At 38.8% G+C, this 7,240-nt stretch overlaps 1 protein-coding gene and 1 long non-coding RNA gene across 3 annotated transcripts in view; one reads left to right on the top strand and one right to left on the bottom strand.

Annotated features, from left to right (window-relative positions):
- LOC109432811 (uncharacterized) overlaps nt 1–3,849 on the bottom strand; it is a 102,094-nt gene extending 98,245 nt beyond the window's left edge. The window contains exon 1 of one of the 2 annotated variants that reach the window (XM_062858712.1): nt 3,696–3,849. The gene's annotated coding sequence lies outside the window, so the exon portion shown is untranslated. The remainder of the gene's footprint in view (nt 1–3,695) is intronic. The other variant, XM_062858711.1, reaches the window with a different exon arrangement.
- Nucleotides 3,850–4,018: 169 nt separating this feature from the next.
- On the top strand, nt 4,019–5,105 carry LOC109432798 (uncharacterized). Its single transcript, XR_003894977.2, has 3 exons — nt 4,019–4,377; nt 4,439–4,476; nt 4,529–5,105. It is a non-coding gene; the product is annotated as an uncharacterized LOC109432798 (long non-coding RNA).
- The last annotated feature ends 2,135 nt before the right edge of the window (nt 5,106–7,240 follow it).

The raw sequence follows: 7,240 nt of genomic DNA, 5'->3' as shown, positions 1-7,240 counted from the left end.
TTTACCATGTTAATGGTTATCTCAAACGCACTGCATCGACATATTTTAGCTGATCATGTTTTGCGTTTGATTTTACTACAACCATGGTAATTTTGTTTGGAGCTTGCTATTTGGCGGCGCCATGTTGAAAAATGAATCGAATTCGTGGAAAGTAAATCGGTTGTGGTTTTATTTTGTAGTCTCGTCGAATATAGCCAAGTTTATCAATAAAAAGTCCCGAAATAAGCTTTACCAATATGTTTTATATTGCTACAGGTAAGTCTATTTTATGTGCCTCGAAACAAATCTCAGTTCTTCACCGTATAGCTTGCAGAAGAGGATCACGACCCGCTGAAGCCAGGCCGAGGTAGATCAACAAGTGCCGGGAGAGTTTTCGCAACTGGATAGGATGGATGGATGGTCGTTCATTGTAATTCTACGGATTGTCCATTCGAGTAAGCAATTCAAGTCCCTAACATGCAGAATCAGCGACTATCAGGGTGAACGATTGAAGCATCTGCACAAAAATCTCGAACGCTCTGGTCGGTTCCGTCAGCAAAATCAAACATCAAACGTTGGAGTTGCGAGAACTTCTGATTGGTGAGTTACTGTGCTTGGGTGATCTGAACCAGAAAATTAATTAAAGTAATTGTAGGTGCTGGTGGTCTGGCTCTGATGGGCTTCCGCGACATTCCCGTTATCGATATGGACACGATCGAATCCTAACCAACAGTGTCTGTTCCGTCTTGCGGACAGTCGGCAACTCAAAGCGGATTCTATGGTGTACAGACACGCCGATATCTGTACGATTCAGGTCATCGATGCCAGCATCTATCGACAGTTCTACATCATCGTTTGAAAGCTAGTTAGTGGATCAATGGAATGTTCATTTCGATGCTGGAGTATGACGAGGGCAAATCAAAAGGCACGCTAAGATCATTTTGCCAGAAATGACGGATTGTACACTGGTTTTGTTCCCTTCGCAGGTTGGTTTCACAGTTGATTGTTAAAAACATTTACTTAACAATTTCAAATTTACAGGACCCCTTATGGGTATGATACCCGTCACGCCACGTAGTAAAGACACACCGTACACCGGAAGAATTGCATCGAATATGTCAAAACCATCCAGTGCAGTGGCCTATAGAATCCCTTGCCCTTGCCCTTGCCCCATTGCCTAATTTGATGCTGTTTGAGAACAACTTTGGGTAACAGTGTTGTTGTTTTTTTTTCATTTTTCGCAACATAAACAACATAGTTATCCAAAGTTTTGCTCAAACAGCATCAAATTGGGCAAGGAATCATAATACCCACGCTTTTTGCACCATTTCATTGCAGAAACGGAGGATTGACCTTCTCACCATACTAAAATTCAGCTCATTACTACAAATCTAGTACTACACCGAACGTGCCCCATTGACCTTCTCACCATACTAAAATTCAGCTCGTTACTACAAATCTAGTACTACACCGAACGTGCCCCATTTGTGGCGGCCATGTTTTTACACAAGCTGCTGAGTCAAACTTGAACGTCCGTCTGTGTTAGAATTTAAGCTTGTATTTTACCTTTTGTTTCGTTTGCAAGCATATTTCTTCATGTATTATGTAAATTTTAACACCAAACATCATTGGGGCATGTTGCTGCCTGTTGATGCACACACAACAAAAAACAAATAAACAAATCTAAACGGGAATGAAAAATAAGGACGCAACAGGGGATTAGCGATGGGTTTCCACATTTGAGGACCCACTCAAATCTGGCACTGAGTTGCTATTCCGATGGTTTGTGTGACATCATTTTCTTTATTTACAATTTTGCGGGGAAAAGTACGATCGGAGAGGACAAACAGGCGCTCCAAGCACATAGACACCCGCGAGCGCTTCGTGCAGGAGCTATGCGTCGAGAAGAAGATTGTTCTACAGTACTGCTCAACCGATCGTATGGCTGCCGATATCATGACGAAACCCCTGGGTCCGCTGAAGCACCGTGAGTTCTGCGAACTGCTAGGGCTCAAGGAGGACTCCTGAAGAGATTCCACATTGAGGGGGAGTGTGGAATGGTGCATTGTGTATCTCTTCACTGTACCTTGCGCTGTTCTACAGTCCTACCCCGTGTATGCGTATCTGCCGTACGCATCATCTTCCTTGCGTATACTGCTGATTGACAGTTCTCGACATACTTCAGTTCTCTCTCTCTTCTTGGCGTAACGTCCTCACTGGGACAAAGCCTGCTTAGTGTTCTATGAGCACTTCCACAGTTATTAACTGAGAGCTTCCTCTGCCAATGACCATTTTGCATGTGTATATCGTGTGGCAGGCACGAAGATACTCTATGTCCAAGGAAGTCAAGGAAATTTCCTTTACGAAAAGATCCTGGAACTTCAGTTCTATCTAGACTATCGAACGGGCTAGTTATGTACCTAATGCGTTTGTTTTTAACTTTTCAATAAAGTGTCCGTGTTTTTATAACGTGATTTCGCGAGTTCCCCCGTATATTATCGTCTCCGAATTTCCGAGTACGTTGTATTTCACTGCGTTGGCCTCCGGACTCTGCTCGCCGTCAAAAAAGGAGCAAAAATTATGTGAGCGCCGTCTGCGAATAATTTGCGAACTACAGAACATTCAAACCAACCGTTAAAAAATAAAACGATTAGAGTTGAGTAGAGGGAGACGTCTGCTTTTATGTGTCGAAATGTTCAAAGTGTTACGTGTGCTTATCTGTGACCCTTTAAGCCTTTTTGATGTTATATATGCAGGATTTATCGAACGTTTGGATATGTTTTAGTTAGTACTACGTCCGATAAAAAGTGAGGACCACATTTAGCAACGCACGGTGGAAAATCAATAGTCCTGTTCAATGAAGCAAGTTGAACATGGTCGAAGTTGCTACATTCTGCTCTTACCCATCTGTTGATGATTAGGTAAGAGCAGGATGCAGCAACTTCGACCATGTTCATTCTGAACAGGACTAATATGTTTTTGAAGTCCGTAAACTCAAAATAGAAACCACTGGTGGGAAGGTGGGGTGCTAGCCTAAAATAGCACCCGAAAAGGAATGATAAAGTAGAGATAGCGATGAGGACTCCCGTGGCGATGCTCTTATTCAGCATCTTGCCATAAATACGCGCGCAGAAGACTTGGACATGATTGGATGCTCCGCGAAAACACGAAGGGGGCAAGATGAGCCACGTCTTGAAAATTGTTTCGTTTGAAACACAGATTTTAAGCCTTTGACTCTCTATCGATAAAAGGAAACAGTATACAATTTGATTGTGTTCAGAAATTTGAAGGGATTCCCTTCGTGTGTCCAGCTCGCTCCCCTTACCATTATTTGCATTTTACTAGGGTTCATTCAAATATTACGTAACTCACAATTTGACAATTTTAGATCCCCTCCCTCCCCCACGTAACAACTTTTGTATGGGAAAATTTGAAAATTTGTATGAAGTGTAACACAGTGCTACACCCCCTCCCTCCCCCCTCTGCGTTACGTTATATTTGAACGAACCCCTACTAGTTTCGTAAATATAAACTGTCTGTTATTCAGACAATATGCACCGGACACCATTAGATATAAAAAGTACTATAAGCTAAAGGTCATTTTTGGTTTACCACTCTTTCTAATAAATATTGGATCATCAATAATCCAATTTTGATTGACTTGCGGAAGAGAACCAAATAAAGATTCTCTAAAACGAGCGGAATTTATTGCTTACCATTTGATCACCTATGAAATTTGCTGGTCAAAACTGCTTATCTGCGGATTGTTTTGATAAGATTTTATTATTATTTATTAACTATAAAAGCACAAAACTCCTAAATTTATTGAAATTCACTCGTAGAAAGTGCACTGCTTCGATTTGTTTACTATTTAAACAAAATTTTGACACAATACACACGGAGAAACTGAAAAACTCAAAATTAGGTACTTTTAAACTCAATTTTATCGTCTCCCTTTTTCATGCACTGAAAAAAATTGACACGATCGATTCATGTGTTTTAACTTACGGACCGATCCATAAGCGCCAACGTTATTCTGATGTATTTTTCCAGTGGATTTAATATTTTCTACACTTTAGATTAATCTGATTCACAACATAGGTTCCACAGAAAAGGTCACATCACCGATTCAAATGTAATTCACTTCAATATAATATTGGTTACACATGGCGTTCAAATTGCCCTATCTTTATCTGAATGCGATAGTCAAAACATCAAATTCTCATATGTGATTCTATTGTTATTTAAGTAATTTCTCAAACGTATTTGCGTTACTGGTTATTTCAAATGGATTTAATAACTAGAGGCACATGACCAACAAAAAAAAACGTCAAACGCGTCAAAACGTTTTTCAACATGGTCGACAATAGATCACTCGAGTTTGCCGTTTGCTGCGAAGTATGTTGTTTTAATTTTGATTTAATCAATCATTAAGTTAATTATTTTAATCCATTTCCAGGAGAGAACATTGGCAGGCCAGTTTTCGGTCCCCAGAAGGTGAGCAGTAAAACTTTTTAGTTGGCCATCGCTTATTTTTACTTCGTTCCAGACCTAACTTCAGTCGCTTGCTGAATTTTCATTATCGTGAATTATCCTGTCTTGATGAATTCTTCCAGGGTACCAAGAACCTTAGCTCGTCGTCGCGAAGTCGATTCACCTTTCTCCGATTGCATGCGTAGTGGCTTTTATCGCTTCGGGGAAGTAAGTGTTCCTGGATTCATCGGAGGATAGGTGGCAAGGGCCGGTTGGCAGTAGAGAATTATCGGTGGTCACATCTGTTGGTGTAAATTGGGGAAGTGTATGGCTGCCCCCACAGCTGGTGGAGAAGTCCCAGTCTCTGTGTTTGCTATCGGAAAAGCAATGCGCTCATTCACATCCAGTTTTAACGTTTGCTCGGATCAGTTAGCTGCTCCGGAATTGTAGCTGAGCTTTGAAGAACCATTTCATCCGGGATCGTGAGGCAATAGGTTCGCAGTGCTCGTTGAGTTGTCAAAGTAGGTAATTGTCTTTTTTTGGGAAACTATTCAAACAATTATAAAACTCAGAATTTGTTGAAACATTTTTTGAGAAAATCAAAATTAACCTTATTTTTTTTTAGTTTTGCCAATAAATTATGTTTATTCTGAGCTTCGTCCCTCATTTAATCCATAGTAATACTATCGAAAATATTATTAATAAAATCAAGCATAACCATTAAAATGCACTTACAATAAATTGTTATTACAATTAAAAATTTCGATTTTTAATAAATTATCGAATTAATATATATAAGTAGTGAAGTGCTATTATTTTGTGCAAGCTCTTGATTTTTCTTTTACGGTTTCAAATTTGATTAGCAAAATATGTGTGCTAAGAGTAAAATTAATTTACCCTTAACACATATTAAGTTAAAATTCAAAATAGAAATCGTGAAAGTAAAACTATGAGTTTGTGCGAAATAATGGCACTTTACATTGTATTTTCCATGAAGCACTATATGTACGGCATAACTTCCAATCCATGTGGATCAAAACACAAAATTTATGTGCAGCAAAATATGACGTTGATGTATTCGAAAGTTGAACTACACTAGATTGGAATGGTTTATTTGATGGCACTTCATTCAGAATCCCTATGTATTCTATTCAAATTTCGTGTGAAATACACATGAGATTCGCGTGGACCATTGATAGGTAGGTGCAAAAATATAGTCGGTGAACCCATATGTTTCACACGTGACATTCGTGGGTTTTACAATTTGCGCAAATCTATATGTAAAACACATTACTCAGACGTGTCAACTTTTTTGAGTGTGCGCTCTTTCTATCACGCTCATTGAAAACTACTCTAAAGTCAGGGACAGACTGGTGGTCGAGGGGCGGATCACTTCCAAAACAACTGAATCGAAAATGCGTTTTGATGAAAATGCGTTACAAAATGCTCCAATGCGTTGAAAAATGCGTTTGAAAATGTAATGCGTTAAAAAATGCGCCAAAATATCCAATGCGTTGAAAAATGCACAGGAATGCATGGCGATTTTTTGGAGTTTTAACACAAAATTCGTTGAAAAATACGCCAATGCTTAGGAAAATGCGGGTAATTTATCAATGCGTATAAAAATGCGAGCATTCCACCAATGCGCATGAAAATGCGTGTTTTCTATCAATGCGTAGAAAAATGCGTGTTTTCTATCAATGCGTTGAAAAATGCAAGTTTTTTTGTCATTGCGTATAAAAATACGAACAACTTCATCAATGCGTTGAAAAGTGCATGTAAAATTTTGACAGGTGTTGTTCAATTTTAGAAATGCGTATACCTTAATACGCCAATGCGTAACAAAATGCGCCAATGCGTATGTCGAAAATGCGCTAGTGATTCGCCCCTCGCTGGTGGTATTCGTACCATGGTACAAGTTGTCAAGAAAATTATTCCAAGCCTATCTTGATTGGAGACAATAATCCGTGCAATAATCAGTATGAAACTCATTTCAAAATAATTGTACCATGGTACGTACACCACCAGTCGTCAATGGTCTGACCAAAAAAAAAAAAACGGAAAATTGTTCACGGCGAGCCAACAGCCAAAACAGCACGGATGCCGATGTGAATCAAGCTCTACACGGGTTTGCGAGAAAGCACTTTTTGGATTGCGTATCCATACCAGACCAGATGGGACCAAATCAGAAGCAATCAAGTTTTAACGTATCCTCCCGATCAATGAAGTCCAACGATAGAAAGTCGAAGTACGAGTAAGTTCGTGTTAAATAAAAAACCCGATTTAATCCACCTATGGTGAACAGAACCCTTCTTACACTTATTAAAAATATTGTTGTATTATGCGTATTAAGTAAATTTATTTTGTGCGATTGGCCAAAAGTTCTAGAAAATATTGTGGATTTGACATCTACACTCAGAAAAATCAACATTTTGAATATAAGTGTACTGCACTTAGATTGTGACCAATTGGTTTTGCACTTAAAAACTAAGTGCAGCCCTATCGAAACTTTTTCAATCCAGTCAAGATGAATTTTATGTGCAAACCTATTACTTTGTAAGCATCAATTAACTGGATTTCAATAGCGAGGTACATGGTTTCTATTGATAAGAATAATGCTTGCTATGCTTGGATTTGGAAAGAACTTAAGCAATTTGATCACAGATTATACCATATTTGAAATGAAAAAGCGAACCGCTGACGATTGTTATAAAATAAGTTTTATTTATAATGCATTGCAAACTTAACGTAAATAGCTTATAAAGGTTAATCATTTACATTAAAGATC

This window comes from Aedes albopictus, chromosome 3, assembly GCF_035046485.1.
Source record: "Aedes albopictus strain Foshan chromosome 3, AalbF5, whole genome shotgun sequence".
In the NCBI taxonomy this organism is placed as follows: domain Eukaryota; kingdom Metazoa; phylum Arthropoda; class Insecta; order Diptera; family Culicidae; genus Aedes; species Aedes albopictus.
Note: the sequence above shows the minus strand (reverse complement) of the source record. Positions and strands in the feature narration are given on the sequence as shown.